Raw genomic sequence first — 15,341 nt, forward strand, 5'->3', positions numbered from 1 at the left:
GAGATATGTGTGGCTCTGGAGCTCAGAAGAAAGACCTGAGTTCGAATGATGAATTTGGCTGTCACTGTCACACAGATGGTGGCGGAAGCTGTTGGTAGGTATGCCTTGGATTTCACAGACTTTACAGAATTGATAGTAGGTTTAAAACCAAATCATGAGGGATCTCAGTATTTAATGTCTGGATATTTAGGGCTTAGGAGGTCAGGAGAATGAGAAGTGTTCTGGAGGGTGGGGAAGTACCAAGGGAATGTGGCATGAAAATCAAGGGAGAAAAGTGTCTTCAGAAGTGGGTGGTTAATAACACCACCAATTGCTGAGAGGTCAAGAACTATGAGGCCTAAAAAATAATGTACTAAGTTTAAAATATTTTATCGATTATTATTGAAACAGGTAGGTTTGTTTTACCCCTATAAGTATGTTTTCTACTATATCCTTGTTATTTCCTTTAAGTTACGTTTTGATCTATATGGATTTTTGTTGTTGTTGCTGTGAGCTTTTTCTGTGTTTTGGAAAGAATATATATTGCATATAGTGGTGTATATATATTTTAAATACAGGTTTAATTTCTACTTTTCCTAATTGTTAGAGTCATTCAATAATTATTCCTAAGTTCCCTTATAAAAGATGAGAAATTAAGCAATTTGTATGGTCTCTTCCTGCTTTCCGTATCTACTGTGTTAAAAAAATTACATCATCTGGGATTATTTAGTACATTTCACATTTTCTTTTTTAAGAACCTTTTTTACATTTACATTTTTTTGCATTTACAACAAATAGGCATCCTCTCTGTGTATGTTTATTTTTCTTTCATTTTCTCTTTTCTTTTCTCCCTTTCCCTTTTCTCTCTTTCTTTCTTTCTCCTTCCTTCCTTCCTTCCTTCCTTCCTTCCTTCCTTCCTTCCTTCCTTCCTTCCTTCCTTTCTTTCTTTCTTTCTTTCTTTCTTTCTTTCTTTCTTTCTTTCTTTCTTTCTTTCTTTCTTTCCTTCCTTCCTTCCTTCCTTCCTTCCTTCCTTCCTTCCTTCTTTTTCTTTCTTTCTCTCTCTCTCTCTCTCTTTCCCTCCCTTCCTCCCTCCCTCCTTCCCTCCCTCCCTCCCTTCCTTCCTTCCTTCCTTCCTTCCTTCCTTCCTTCCTTCCTTCCTTCCTTCCTTCCTTTTCTGTCACCCAGGCTGGAGTGCAGTGGTGCAATCATTGCTTACCGCAACCTTGTACTTGTGGGCTCAAGCCATGCCATACCATATCTGCCTTATATCTTTTAAACTATATCTGCCCCATTCTTGGCCTCTGTATTTTTTCATTTCTTGATTAGATTGCATCTTTAGTTATATTTAAATAAAAATATTTTAAATGTGTGGATTATAACGTAATTGTCAAAACAAAATCCAAATAATGTAGAAGTATAGGCAATGAAAAATGAAAGATCTTCACACTTCCACTCTCGGGGCAGAACCACAATTAAAAACAAAATTTCTTAGTTTCTTTTTTCTTTGAAAACACATGAGATGGGGATGTCTAGATTTTAGCCTACTTGGCAATTTGCGGCCCTATTTAATGTGAAATTTGTACCTCTCTAAACTTGTAACTGTTCATTCCTGGAAAATTCCACTTTGATGATTTCTTTTCCATCTTTTCTTCTTTTTGGAACCCTTTCAGCTGGTTGTGGAATCATCTTCAGTCCTCAACTTACATCAGGTAACACATTACACCCTTCCCTCACTTCCACCTAGTTGTTGCAAGTTGCTACCCTGGAATGGATTCAGGCAGTGAGACTGAATAGACACAGTGATCTGTAATATGGCTGCCTAAAAAGTAACCCCCCCATGAGAAAGGGTGTTCTGACTGGTGTAACCCTAGATTTCTGAGTTGTTTGCAGAAAATTGGAAATGAAGAATCTTCTTCATTTGTAGGAGGTTTGTAGGAGGTCTCTGTTTCAGGTGAAAAAGTCAAGATATGTGTTTCTCAATTGAGTTCATGAGTCTCATAGTCAGGAGTGACTCCTTCAGGTTTCAGGCATTTAAATGCCTGAATGATAGGCATTGCCTATCATTTTTAGTATAGTTGCAAATTTTTATATTTCTGAACTTTGGATTATTTTAATGGACTGCCTTAGGTTTAGTATTTTAAATGGGAAATCTCAAAACATGTTTATTGAATACAGATTATAGAAGTGACACATGATTAACCTCTTTTATTTAAAATGTAAATGTGAAGAATGGTAAGAGAAAGGTACAAAGCTCCCGATTTTATATCAGAATAATATTTTTGCCATTCTGGTAACTTTTCCCCTTGTCTTAGAGTTTACTATAGACCAAAAAAAAAAAAAAAAAAATCCCTCTAAAATATCTATTGTTTTGACATTTTTAAGTAGCAGCGAACCGGCCTACAAATTTATTCTACCAGCATCCACAGCATTTTTCTCTCACAACTGTCCTGCTGGAATCAATAAACTGTTGATTAAAAACCTTGTTACTTAACACACTTAGTAAGCTTAAACTGTTTTTTAGAAACCTAATCACTTTCATGTCACTAGCTGCTGGGATAGAGACAAAAGCTGGGGCTAATTATTAACAACTTCACAAAGCTGATATTGAATTTCTAATGTATCCCAAATGCCCATTTTCTCTGATTAGTTCCTGTGTCCCACTAGCCAGCACATTGTTAGCTTGGAGAATTGCTTCATGTTTAAGATCCTAAGGTTTCAGAAAAACTTGAAACAGTAACAGACTCTCTGGTCGTTTTGAAACAGTCTTGTACTGATGCAACATCTGGGTACCAAGGGGAATAATCGCTGGTTGGTAGACCGCCAACAGCATCCTCATACACCACCTGCTTCAAGATGGCTGACTCCCAGCAGCTGAGTAAAGAGGAGGAAGAGGATCAGAATTGCCTTGTAAAACAGGCCAACCTGGTTTAGACATATTCTAACTCTGAGATATCTGTCTCCTCCCTTGAATTCTCTCCTGAGCCCCAGAACTGTATTTCCAATGGCCAAATACACAAATGTTCCCCAAGTTACAGAGGACCACAGCTATCTGCCTGAAACACTATATTGAAAATTGGAAACTAGAGACTGAGATTTGGAAGTGAAAAGCAGTCGTCAAGCTGTCCCTGTGGTTATGTCCTGGGAGTGAAGGTGACATAATTAAGGCATCCAATTAAGTTGGCATTTGTTGGTGAATACTCTGACTTCTGAGTAGCTCACCTGTGTACGTCATATAATCTTATACTCAGAGCATGTTGGAGTCATTATGCTTCAGACATGAGTCTCACTGGTAGAACAAGGTCTAAGGGCAAGACAGAAAGATCATTTTCCCCTGAAATCTGCCTATCTCATTAGCCTTTTCATGGGTGATAAAACTTTGCCTTCTCTCCAAATATGCAGGGGTCCCGTGGCTATCAATACTAAGCATGCCATTTCCATTACTGTTATAAATTATGTGCCAAGCCCCTGGAGACCTTTGTCCCAAGGTACAGATACTTACTGAAGATGAACTATTATATGACAGCAGAAGCAAAAAGGAACTTTAGGAAGTAAAACTAACAGACGTTTTAATAAACCATTAATCTATTTAACATGTGTAAAATGGGCAGTTCCAGAAAGTGAAGTACCTAGTTCACAATGATTATTCCTGAAATTTCACCACACACACACACACACACACCCCTCTCTTCAAGTAAATAAGACCAACAGTTTAATATTCTAATTTTTATTAATGGTTTTGTTTGATTTTTTTCTACCTTTTCTAATTGTTCCGATTGACTAATCTCTGTTATATTCTGCCCATCCCCCCAGATTTATTTTTAGTTTTCTGTTTTTCAGGATCTGAAATGCAGCAGAGCTAAAAGTTGATCCTGCTAGTTGTATAACAAAGATACTGTGGAATTACATTGTCATATTATTTATAAGCCCAGATGTATAATGGCATTGGAGGTTCTTGGTTAAAATTTGATAAAGTTGCCACACAGTGAGACTGGGTCTCCCATCAAGGTGCTCTGCATTACATGCTTTGGTCAAATGACCAAATCACCTCCACAATTTTATACAACATGTTCATTTCAAAATACTTATTTAAATAACTCATCTTATATCTTTACTTTCTATCGCCAATCACTGTCTTGAAGATTTTTACATAAATATAAATAGTTACAAGTGGAACCAATACATAGATAAGGCCAATTTCCTTCCTAAGCTAAATATTAGTTTTCTTTCATCCCATGAAACTTTAAGAAGAAAAGCACTATTCCTCAACAAACAGTGAAAGAATCTGTTGCTGGCTGATCTGCCTTACAAGCAATACCAAAAGAAATCTTTCAGCTGAGAAGGAAACAGTACCAGAGAGTAACTCAGATCTGTATGAAGAAAAGAACAACACTATAAATGGTAAGGGAGTAGTGAACATATAAGATTGCATAAAGGTGGGCCAGATCACCTGAGGTCAGGAGTTCGAGACCAGCCTGGCCAACATGGGGAAACCCCATCTCCACTAAAAATACAAAAATTAGCCGGGTGTGGTGGCGGGTGCCTGTAATCCCAGCTACTCATGAGGCTGAGGCAGGATAATTACTTGGACCCAGTAGGCAGAGGTTGCAGTGAGCCAAGACCATGCCACTGCACTCTAGCCAGGGTGACAAAGACAGATTCTGTCTCAAAAAAAAAAAAAAAAAAAAAAAAAAAATTTGCATAGATATATATGGTACTACCTTTTCTCTTTTCTTTAAAGATTTATAATTATGCATCATATTGTTGAACTTATAACAGAAAAGTGCAATATATATGACAGCATTAGCACAAAAAAAGAAGAAAAGGGAGCTATACTGGGGCAAAGTTTCTGTATTTTAGCTGAATTAAGTTAGTATTCATTTGAAGTACATTGGATGAACTAAGATGCAAATTACTATTCCTGAAGAAACTACTAAATATTATAAAAATATGTATCACTAAAAAAGACAAAAGAAAATAATACACTAAAAATGGTCATTTAATTTAAAAGGCAGCACAAAAAGGGATAAATATATGAGACATAAAGTAAATAAAATAGTATAATAACAGATATAAATCTACCCATTTTGATGATTCTGTTAAAAGGTGAATTAAGTAAACAATTCAATCAAATGGCAGATTGTCAGGCTTAATTTAAAAAAACAAACAGAATCCAAATATATGCCTTCTGTAACAGATACATTTTCAATTTTAAGAAGTTGAAAGCAACATCCAACAGTAAGAGATATAAAATACTTATATAAATAACAGACAAAATAGACTTGAAGACTCCAAATATGACTAGAGACAATGGGCTACAGCATATGAATAAAAGGATAAATTCATCAGAAAGATGTAATAATTATAGGTGCATACACAACTAAAACATAGCCCCAAAATGCATTAAGCAAAAGTTGACAGAACTGAAAGGAGCAATAGATAATGCAATAATAATCAACTTTAATATTCCACTCTCAATAGTTAATCAAACAGCTAGACAGAAAATCAGCAAGAATATAGGGGATTTGAACACCACCATCAACTACTTTGACCTAACAGACATTTATAGAACAGTCCATACAACGACAGGAGAATACACATTGTCTCAAGTGCCAATGAAATGTTCTCTAGGATAGATCATATGCTGGACCATAAAACCATTAACAAATTTAAGAAGATTTAAATAATAAAAAAAAGTTCTTTGACTACAATGGAATTAAAGAGCAATGAAAAACAACAATGAATGCTTGAGGGGATGGATATGCCATTCTCCATGATGTGCTTATTTCGCATTGCATGCCTGTATTAAAACAACTGTTGTACCCCATAAATATTAATATATATGTACACCAACCATGTCCCCACAAAAATTAAAAAATAAATAAACAAAATTTGAAAAAAGAAAAACAACAATGGAAAGAAAACTGGGAAATCTCCAAAGACTTAAATAAACCAAGGGTAAAGAAAAAAATTACAAGGAAGCTAGGAAATATTTTAAACTGAATGAAAATAAAATCACAATATATCAGAATTTGCGAGATGCAGCTAAGTTTAGAGAAAAATTTAGTGCTTTCAATGCCTGTATTAGGAAAGAAAAAAAGATCTCAAATCAGTAACTTGAGCTTCTACTTCAAGAAACTAGAAAAAGAAACAGCAAACTAAGCCAAAAGCAAACAGAAACAAGGAAATACTCAAGACTAGAGGATACATCAATGAAATTACTAACAACACAACAGAAGTTAAAAGGATGACAAAGAAATACTATCACCAAATTTAGTCCAATAAAGAAGATAACTTAGACAAAATTGAAACATTCTTAAAAAGATTCAAATTACCAACATGAATAAAGAAGAAATAGAAAATCCAAGTGGACCTATTACAAATAAAAAACTGACTTGGTAACTAAACTCTAACAAAGAAAAGTTAGACTCAGCAGGTTTTGCAGATGAATTTTATTAAATATTTAAATAATAAATAATATCAGTGTTTTTGTTTCAAACACTTTCATGAGTCAAAAGAGGAGGAAGAACTTCTTATTTATCCTGGGATAATATTAACTTGATATGAAAGTCAAAAAAGACATCACAAGAGTGGAAAGCTACAGGCCAATAGTCTTCATGAATATACACACAAAATTTGTTAAAGAAATATTAGCAACCTAAAACCAGCAATATGTAGATAAGATTATACACTATGGCCAAAAGGGGGTTTGTCCCAGAAAGCAAAATTGCTTTAAGATTTAAAAATCAATTAATGTTGTGTACCAATTATTAATAGAATAATAGGCAAAAAGACATAATTATCCAAATAGACTCAAAAAGTATTTGACAAAACTTGACACCTATTATGATAAAAGCCCTTAACAAACTAGGAATAGAAAGAGAAAAAATATCTATGAAAAATCTGCAGCTAATATTATACTTAAAGGTGAAAGACTGAATACATTCCCCCTAAGACTGGGGACAAAGTAAGGATGATTCTTTCACCAATTCCCTTCAAACACTGTATTTGAGGTTCTATCCAACTCAATAAGGCAGGAACAAGAAATTGAAGGCATGTGGATTAGAAATGAAGAAATAAAATCATATTATTCATGGGCCATTTGGCATGAATGTAGAAAATTCAAGAAATTCATTAAAAATCTAGAAATAATAAATGTGTTCAGCAAAGTTATAGGATACAAGATCAAAATATAAATATCCATTGTATTTCTATATGCTAGTAATAAATAATTTGAAAATGAAGTTAAAAATAATTTAGTTCCAATCACATAAAAACTAAGAAGAATAATGTTAGCAAATGAATTATAAGAGTTTTACACTGAAAAGTATAAATCTTTGCTAAGAGAAATTAAAGAAGATTTAAATACATGGAAAGGCACACTGTGTTCATGAATTGGAAGACAACATTGTAAAGATAATGACTCACTGAAACTGACTTGTATATTTAATACAATTCTCATGAACATCTTATTATATAACACAGCATAATCCCTTATCAAAATACCGGTAGAGTTTGTGTAAACCTTGAGAAGAAGATCCTAAAATATATACGGGAATGCAAAGGACCAAGAATAGCCAAAACAATTTTGAAAAAGAACAGAATTAGAGGATTTTATTACCCTATTTAAAACATATTGTAAACCTCCAATGTTTGAGACAGTGTGCTCCTGGCATAAGAAGAGGCATTATAGATCAATCACACACAGTTGATAGTCCAGAAATAAATTCTTACAATTCTTACAAGAATTTATTTCTGTAAGACAAGGTGACAAGGTGCTAAGGCAATTCAATGAGCAACAATAGTCTTTGTAACCAATATTGGACAATTGGACATCCAATGGACAATTGGACAGTCACAGAAAAAACTGTGAATTTAAACTCTTGCCTTACACCATAAATACACATTTACTCAAAATGAATCATACCTAAGTGTAAAGAGCTGAACTATAAAAATTCTAGAAAAAAATCTTATGAACTTGGCTTAGACAACTCATTCTTAACTATAATACTGGAAGCATAAAGATGAAGAAAAAAAATTAAGCTTCATTAAAGTTTAAGAACATAAAAATACAATGCTGACACCATACAAATAGTTACAATCATATATGTAATAAGAGATTTGTATCCAGCATATAAAAAACATTTACAACTTAATATGAAGGCACACAACCTGATTTTTTAAATGGATAAAAGATTTGAATAGAGATTTCACCAAGAATATACATGACTGGCTAATAAGTACACGAAAAGATGCTCAGTATCATTAATCATTAGGAAAATATAAATTAAAATCATATGATACCACTTTACACCCACTAGGATGGCTGTAAGAAAAAAGTCAAAAAAGACAATAACAGGTGTTGGAGAGGATGTGGAGACACAGGAACATTGCTGTTGGGAATATGAGCTGGCACAGCCATTTTGAAAAAGAGTCTGACAGTCTTCCAAAACAGTTAAACTGTGGATTAGAAAGAAAGAAAGAAAACCGTCTTATTCGTAGACTATTTGACCTGAATGTAGAAAATTCAAGAAATTCATGAAAAATCTACTGGAAGTAATAAATATGTTCAGCAAAGTTAAAGGCTACAAGAAACCACATACAATCTGCAAGTAGGTGTCTACTCAAGAGAAATGAAAATATATACTTCCAAGAAAGATATGTCTGTAAATATTCATAATCTTGTGATACATCATAGCTAAAAACTAAAACTTCCGTATGTCAGCCAATTGACAAGTAAATAAAATGTAGAATATCCATACAATGAAATATTAGCAATAAAACCCCCAAAATTATTGATACATACTAAATATGGATAAATATGGATAAACCATAGTCAGGCACAGCCAGGTTGAATCAAAAACCCCAAGTTGCTGAGAGGGCTCAAGAATAGGAATTGGAAAATGAGTGTGTGAGTTGTGGCTCTGCCACCTACTGTCTGACGAAGCTTCAGTGAGTCAGGCAACTAACGGGAAGAGCTTCAATATCTTCACTCAAAACATGAATGGCTTGAACTGAATTGCATCTAACCTTTCAACTATAATATCGTAATATAATATTGAAAACATTCGTGTTTAACTTAACAATGTGTCTGTAGGCAATGTCATTCTACCCTCCAATATAATTTTTACTCTTCTCCCGTTTTGCAGTAGCCACACATGTGGGGTGGATTGAGCCTACCTTCTGGCCACTGCAATTGATTCGGTGATGTGAACTAGGATCCAAGCCTAAGCCAGTTGTTTGTTGCTTGTCATTTTGCTGGACAGAGAACTGGTTCTAAAGCTCAGGATGTCTCTCTCTCTCCTGGAATTTCAGCTATAAGGCTTGTCTTGAATTGCTGCTGGCAGCTGTCTCTGCCCCACAACTGGAAACCAACCTGAGGGCACAGCTGAAGTGTAGAGAAAAGCAGAGGAGAGAGTCATGCAGAGCAATAGTGCTAAGGGCCTTGATCAAGCCATGCCTGAAGCCAAACATATCTTCAGATATTTTATTCCCACGATTAAGTATATGCCTCTTATTATTTAAGAGCATTCTCTATTCCTTGCAATCACATGTATTGTGTCTGATAAAATGGCTATGCCTTAAAAATCTAAGTCCTAGGTTATTAGAATCTTAAACTAGAGAGGTTGAGGACGAGAACTTGTTCTCCCAAACATTATATAGTACTGGGTTTGGCTCTCTGATATGTGACTGCAAAATGATGGGGTGAGTGAATTTACTCACGACTGAAACCAAATACTTTGGGTATATGTTTAGAGTACAGACTCCAGGAGAGGGTGGGGATTCTGTATATATTACTACCTTAAAGATGATGAATAGTTTTTAGATCCTATTTGGCAGTTGGCTGATTGGCACCTGGCTGCCTGGAATATCACAGCCACTCAATAAATATTCGTTGAATAAATGAATAAATGGATGAAAGGAGATGAGGCAAGAAAGTGGGGGGATGGTGGAGAGTATGTGCTAGCATCATAGTTGTACTAATGTGGGCAATTTTGTAATGCAAAAGTGGGTCAAACCAATTTGAAAGTTTCCCAGTAGTCCATGGCCACATCCATGATTTGTCGATCTGAGACTTGTATCTCTAAAAACAAGCTATAAACCTTATGACGAAGAAGATTTAGCTGATGAAACAACTTGATGACAAAAATCAGAAAAGAAAAAAGTTGGCTCAGTTAGAGTCTTTCATGATGTATGTAAGTCAGGACATTCTTTAGTGAGCCCTTCATCCTGGCTCACATTGCAATCCCACATAATTGTATCATGAGACTGTGCTCCTTAATTCTGTCTCCCACCTTGCTTTCCATTGCAACTCTTAGCAAGATTCATTCAAGAGCAGGATATTTGCTTATTGACTCTGGTCTTCTCTTCTTATAAACAAAAGGTCCATTTGCTTCAGAAATTTCCCATTTGGTTCTCTAGGAGTATGTGCAAAGTAAGCTCACAAACTCTTGAAACAAAAGAACTTTAAAAACATATATTTGAAAGAAGACCACACAGGTGTCATTGGACATGAAGACGAAGTTTCACTTTTATAGGATATGACAACAATCTGCCAAAAGACTGGGCCCTAAATTTGAAATCTTAGGAGGAGAAAAGCCATATAAATAAATTAAACATGTTAACTGAACCTTGGTATTTATGATATAAAGCGGAACAAAATTTTATAGCATTCGATTCCACTTTTTCTTCACGAAAACTATGTCCTGAGATATTTTGGACTCAATTTTCTTTTAGTCATTCAGAAAAAGAAACATAATACCCCTGTATCCATTTCTGCCAAGCACTCAAGATGGAGTGTTTTCTGAAATGTTAAAAAAAATGAGTCCAACATAAACTTGATATTAATACAAATAATTTTTTTCCTTAGACTAATCTTTTCACCTACATGATCTCATTCTTCTTTACAGCATTTCATGTGATAGGATATCATGTAATAAGGCTATAAAGCTCAGAAGAATCATATTTCAGATAAAAATGGAAGTTGGTAATAAACAAAGCTGGCTTGTTTCACTGAGGATGGAGTGGTATACTAAAATGTAAACACCCTGAAAACTAAGCCTGGGTAGAAGGGTTGGAAATCTTCTCTAACACAGGCAAAGACAGCGACTCTCTTATCCTTCCACTAGAAAGAAAGAGTGAAGCCTCTGATTTGCTGTTGATACATAATACACCCAGAACTATCTCCACTACCCCTGTGATTGCCACTCACCTTAGAATGACAAGACTTGGCCAACTGGCTTCTGTATAATGAGCCGAACACCATTTTAGAGTTTTATTTTGCTGTTGCTATAAACCCTGGGGAAGACACCAATCCCAACTGAAATCTAAGAAGAAGGAAGAAAAGAAATGAGATCTCAGCTATGAACGATCCATCAGCCTTTCCAGAGGGGAGATGTTGGCAGAGGTCACTCTGGTCAAAGCTGAGAGTGAATCCCTCTTCTTCTTATAAGAAATCTGTGGGCTGCCGTTGCGTTAGCTTGCCACAAATGCAAAGCCTTAAGTCTTCCATCAGTAGCACCTGGTCTGCTCCTGATGGACGAACAGAAATAATTAAAGGTGTCAGAACTTTCTGGAAGAAATCCAGGTGACAAAATTCTCTGGGGTGAGTACAAAGTGAACAGAGCTTAGGAACACATTTCCTCGCTTTCACTTTATGTCTCTTCTCATGTCTCCCCAGGAATATGCAATCATTCGCAAATCACTCGTCATGGCAGGAACTGTGTCTGGGCTGAAAGCCTAGGGAACAGAGCAGTGTGGATATGGCCTCCTTCCCACAACCCATGCACTTTCCACACCTCAATGGCACGTTTCTTCTCAAATAACACACAGTGCATGCAAGCTGTGAGAAGGGGTGGGTGCAGGTAGAGAGTCATATTGAAACCAAACCCAGCTTATGCCTGAAATAGAAGGCAGCAAGTATTGGTTGGCATAGCAAAGACCTGGGTTGACAATTTCTAAACTCTACAAATATAAGGAGATGACTGTGCTTTATTAACAGGACTTTTGCCCCCCTGCAGAAAGTCTGCAAGGTTTCAGTCCAGACTGAATCTAATGAGCAACAGAAGAGACACATTGCTCAGTAGGTAGGTCCTGCCACCTCTTCTCCCATACAAGGCTCACACTTTTCTCTAAATAAATGTTGGACAAATAGTTAAATAGTACTGACTTGAAGTGATGGAAAATGCATGGCTTGACTAGATCGTCTACATTTCTCTTTCACCCTCAATCCAGGAAGACAGGTGTGTGCTTTTCAGCACAGAAGGAAACAGCATGAAAACCAACAGGCAAGCAAGGAAACCAACGAATATAATAACAAAACTGATTATGTTGGGAACCTGATGAATACTTGAGGACGGGGAGGACTTGAGAACTTTCTGGCACTGGAAGATCTTCACATGAAGGAACCAGAAGGCAGGGAAAGAACTACTCCAGGAACACTTAACAGTCTAGGCTCGTCCACTGTTACAGTACGAAGGAACTAGAAATTCCGGTGTTTGGAAACATTTTCTTAGTAGATTCTTTCTTGCTTTGTTTTGTTCTTCAACATGGTATAGAAAGCCTGATACTGAAACAGAAAACTGGTTACTTTTCCTGTTGGAGTGAGGGAGGAAGCAGGGGCTTGTGTCTGGAGGGTCCTCTTGGATGACTGTCAGTGGTGTAATTCCACAGGACCAAAAGTTTGAAAGAACGCAAACTGGGCTCATTTTCTTTTCTTTTCTTCTTTTTTATTTATTTATTATTATTATTATACTTTAAGTTCTAGGGTATATGTGCATAACGTGCAGGTTTGTTACATATGTATACTTGTGCCATGTTGGTGTGCTGCACCCATCAACTCGTCAGCACCCATCAACTCGTCATTTATATCAGGTATAACTCCCAATGCAATCCCTCCCCCCTCCCCCCTCCCCCCTCCCCATGATAGGCCCTGAACTGGGCTCATTTTCAAATGAGATAAAAAGGCCTCAAGGTTCTTATTAGAAAGAGTTGTTGATTTATTAAATAAAAATAAAACCAAATAAATCCAATTCAATGAATTAAGATTTTCAAGGATGTCAGATGTGGCCCCTGTACTCATGGACTTTTTCATCTGGCAAAGAGGAAAGATGTGTGTGAAAACATACTATGGGCCAGGTACGGTGGCTCATGCCTGTAATCCCAGCACTTTGGGAGGCCAAGGCGGGTGGATCACCTGAGGTCGGGAGTTCAAGACCAGACTGGCCAACATGGTGAAACCCCGTCTCTACTAAAAATACGAAAATTAGCTGGGTGTGGTGGCACATGCCTGTAATCCCAGTTACTTGGGAGCCTGAGGTAGGAGAATTGCTTGAAACCAGAAGGCGGAGGTTGCAGTGAGCTGAGACTGCGCCACTGCAATCCAGCCTGGGAAAAAGAGTGAGACTCTGTCTCAAAAAAAAAAAAAAAAAAAAAAAAGAAAGAAAGAAAGACAGAAAACATGCTGTGAGCTATGCAGTGAAGAGAAGCAGATCAAATGCTCTGGGAGTTTACACTGGAGAAAGTTTTCATTCAACCGTGGAGATACTCAAGGCGATCTTTAAACAAGGTCTGATATCATGGGTAATGTTGGGGTCTATGCAGAGGTGGACATCAGGTAGGAAAGGATCAAGCAGAAGAACTGAGAAACGAAACGTAAAGTGTATACAGACTGCAGTCGGCAATTGGGATTTATATTCTGCATGAAGAAATTCTTGGAAAGTGACATATAAGGTTTTAAATGTGAGTTTAAAGAATGTAACTTTTACTCTGTGGGTGAAGTACTGTTTTGAGATGGGAAGTGACAGAAAATCAGAGCTGAGATTTAGGAAGATTAGTCTGGCAGAGGTTTTCAGAATGGCTGATGGTAGGGACAGACTTCAAAAAATTAAATAGTGACAGAATGGAAAGAAAAAGACATGTGAGATGAATGACAACTGAGTTACTGTTCCAACACAGTCAATATAATGCAAGCACGACCCAATGAGATGGCACCTGTGAAAAAACTCCATTAACTTTTAGTGCTAATTAAATGGCAGGGAAAGAAGTCATTAAGGGAAAGGGTGCCATGGATCAAAAAATTGGAATTCTAATCTCAACTTTGAGGCCCTGACTAGTGACCATGTGTAACAATTTCCTCATAAAATTAAGAGGTAAAACAGTGTCTTGGGAAGAATCGAGTTAATAACACAGGTTTAACCTGAGTTTCCCAGAGGTGACAAAGCTGGGTGCAAAGGCGGTCCAAGTAGCATTAACACCAAGCAAGCAAAGAAACAAAACCCAAAACCTCAAGACTGAATCCCTCTCACTTGCAGGGCTCTAGGACCTCAACTCCTTCTGAAATCTATGCCTCTTACTTATGGTACTTTCCAGAGAGGGCTACCAGATTTAGCACACATGTACAAAAGTTGCAAAATGCTCAAGTAAATTTTAATTTCAGATAAGCATGCATTTTTTTTAATACAAATATGTTCCAAATGGGTATCCGCCTTGGTCACCTCTCTACTCCATTGGTGAGGGAGGAGTCTCACCTTATGGTTATGGGGATGGTCAAACATATGACACCTGACATTAGAGAGATGAGATTGGCAGCAACTTATTAGTCACTTACAACCTGGCATGGGAGAACTCTGCACGCCACGCAGCGCCACCTGGAGGTTAAACTTGGGAACCGAGTAAACATAACAGGAGCCGTGGGAGGCAGGCTTCGTAGTATCAAGAGGGTGAGGTGAGCCCTGTCTCTGGCAGGAGCATGAAATTGACTTGTTTGAACAATTCCATGGGCTGGCAAGGAACTGAAGTCCATTATCTAGGGAAAGGCGGGCACTGTGCCTGGTTTTCGTGATAAGGATGGCTGATTGGCTGGCAAAATTTATCTGTGGAATACAGTGAAGAGGGGAGCTTGCAGTTAGGCCACTTAAGACCCTCTTAGTTTTAAACATTAAGGCAACACGTAATACTGATTTTAAGTCTCACACCATAATATCGTTCATTGTTCATCTGACATGAAAATGTAACTGGTCGTTCTATATTTTATTTGACCAACTTGTTTCTGTGGATTGCTGCACATGAATATCCGTCAGCCTCATTTTCCTTGGGGAGAGTTGGCCACTTGAAACGCTCTGTGACTAGTGCCATTCATAAGAACCTGCTCTGAGGCCTGCCTTGCCCATCATTAACCACAGCGTCTCTGCAGGTGTGAGCCTAGGCTCCTGGCTTTCAGGGCTTTGAAACCTGTGACGGGATGTGTTAGGACCCTTCCATATCGATATCTCATTCTTTGGATGGGCCTGAAGAATCACGGAGCCCATAACCGAGACTCAAACGTCATCCAGAAACACAATTACCCTCGCTTTTGTCCTTAACCT

The sequence above is a fragment of the Chlorocebus sabaeus genome, chromosome 16 (genome assembly GCF_047675955.1).
Source record: "Chlorocebus sabaeus isolate Y175 chromosome 16, mChlSab1.0.hap1, whole genome shotgun sequence".
NCBI lineage: Eukaryota > Metazoa > Chordata > Mammalia > Primates > Cercopithecidae > Chlorocebus > Chlorocebus sabaeus.